The sequence below is a fragment of the Apodemus sylvaticus genome, chromosome 2 (genome assembly GCF_947179515.1).
Source record: "Apodemus sylvaticus chromosome 2, mApoSyl1.1, whole genome shotgun sequence".
Taxonomy (NCBI): domain Eukaryota; kingdom Metazoa; phylum Chordata; class Mammalia; order Rodentia; family Muridae; genus Apodemus; species Apodemus sylvaticus.
The window spans coordinates 31,680,007-31,682,572 of NC_067473.1; positions in this window are offsets into that span (position 1 = coordinate 31,680,007).

Consider the following 2,566-nt stretch of genomic DNA (forward strand, 5'->3'; position numbering starts at 1 on the left):
CTTCTCTTTAAAATGAATTTCCAAAGACTTTCCTCTGCTGCTTGAAGAGTAGGTTGTTTAAAAACAATGTAAAGGTATTGAAAAAGCAAGCAGTGTGGGTTTATATAGGACCAGGATTCAGAAGAAGAAGGAACGAGGATTCAATGTTTTTACTCTGCCTACTTGAAAACAATAAATGAAAGGGCGAGAAGTTGAAAAGAGCGTTTGATGAATTCAAGAAGCTGAGAGAAAATTCAAGTTCCTCTTAACCCAGGGAAGAGGGGTCCATGAAACACCTTGGTATCTCAATTGGGAGCAAAAGGAAAATCTTGTATGCATAAGGGAAACTGAAACAAGCCCATAACACAAGGAATCAATCCAGTTCTGAAATGTGGCAATCCCTGATTGAGGTTTCCCTCCCACATGCGCTGTCCTTTGATTGTTTCTATTGCTGGCTTCCTTTTTAGATCACGTTGTTACATTAGTTTTCACTTGATATATTTTATTAATTACTTTCTCGCATACACTTATTATCTGTAGTTTCATTGTTTTGTTTTTGGTGGGCAAGGGGAATATGTCTTTGCTATTCTACCACATCTGTATTGAATATGTTCCCTTTTTGTTACTGGGATCAAATACCAGACAAGAGCAACTTAGGAAGGGTTTACTTGCTCTCGTAGTGTGAAGGTGCCATGCACAGGGGCGGGGCAAGATGCGACAGCGGGGATGTGATGCAGATCTTCGTCTCACATCCACATCCGGGAAGCCGAGACACACGAATGCTAACATGCCGCTTACTTGTCCACGGTGATTTTCTCTTTGACACTGAAGATTAGCAATCACAAAAACCTTTTCTACTGTGCATAAACAACATCAGGTGTGCCGCACTTTTACGAAGGGTTTCCTTATGAGGGAATGGGGGGTCACTTGAACGGTCTCACCTATTACTAACACAAAGTAGGTAGTAGGTAGGTTGACTGATCGATACATACATACAGATGTAGATGCACTTCCTGTGTAGTGATATTCACTTTCAGAGATCTGCCTCCTTTGGCCTCCTACCTCTGCTTCCCAGTGTTTAATAATTGTCTTACTTCCCTTTCATGTCTGTCTTCACGTGGTATTTTTCATAACAAAGAATAACAATACTATTTCCACAATAAAGAGGTTTAGTTGGATTTTTCTGAGGGTTCTTTTGAGTACTTAAACTATCCCACTATTTATTGGCCACTCTGTAGTTACTCAGTGTCTTGCTGAGAACTTTTAAATTTCATTCACCTGTATATTAGGGCTTGGAGCCATTTCCTGTCCAGTAATATTCTCACAATAGTGGCTGAGACCCTCAGAGTATGCCCCTCTCTGATTTAACTATTTGTTGGCAATATCCATACTGCAGTGTTCACACTAGTCTGTTCTTTCCTCTCCACTGTCTCTGTTCAGATACTAACCCTATAGTGCACCTGTATAGATTTGACTGTTGTTTGTGGTCTGGGTGGGGCAAAAACCTCTGGCATTATGACAGCCATGGGGATATTTTTTTTCAGTCAGTTTTCTGGAGTGGTGATTATGGTTTTTGCTATTCTAGTTATTCGCTGTGTTTTTAGGAACATATTTGGGGCAATTTGTGATTTTGTCTCCACCTAAACCATAGACACACACACACATACAATCCAGTCCAGGCAGTCTCTGATTCTGCACTGTTCTATAATCCAGATGTGCCTCCTTGTAATTCAGCTTCTAGTTCTCTTAGTTAAGTGTTTATCATCTTCTCTAATCGAAAGACTTCTTTGTTATTTTGTTTTATCTTTTACGTATAATAAATCTCCTTCTTGAAGTTTCCCATATTCTGATATTACTTTCCTTTTCTTCCCCAACCTTTGTCAGATTTTGTCTTTCTTCATTAGCTACCCTTACTTAGACTATGGACACGTGCACTTTAAGCAATTTCTTCAATCAGTGAGATTCTTCTTCCTTTAAAATCAGTTCATTTGAGAACTGTCTTAATGCTCAGCGTGCACCCCTTAGGCACGATTCATCTTGCTTTCTGTATTCTGGGAGCCCCAGCCAGAATGCCTCTTTCAATGTTCAGAAGACTTGATAAATTGGAAATGGTTTCCATGTGTTACTATTGAATTAACTCCATGGCATACTCCTTTCCAATGAAAATTGGAATATTCAAGCCACTTACTCTCTCCCTGCGAAAGAATGAAGTGAAGTTCTATTTCTCTGAAAAATTCTAGCGCTTTACCCACTCTTTAGAATGTCCAAATGACATCCTTTCTCTAAAGTCAGAAAATTGAAAATGTAAATGTGTGGCTGGAGTGAGGCTAGAGGAGCCATCTCTGACCTCCAGTGACTTACTGCACAGCCCTGTACTTGGCTCTGATTAGTTTAATTAAGTCAGCATCCCAACATTCCATGAGTGTATGCCACAATTTGTGTTGCATGAAGGCAAATAAGAAATCGTCCTCTCAGGTGCATTAGACATAGCTCTAAGCTTAAAGTTTTTTTTGTAATTATAAAAATTATAAATACAGGTATGTGTGTGTGTGTGTCTGTGTGTGTGTGTTTGTGTGTGTGTATTTGC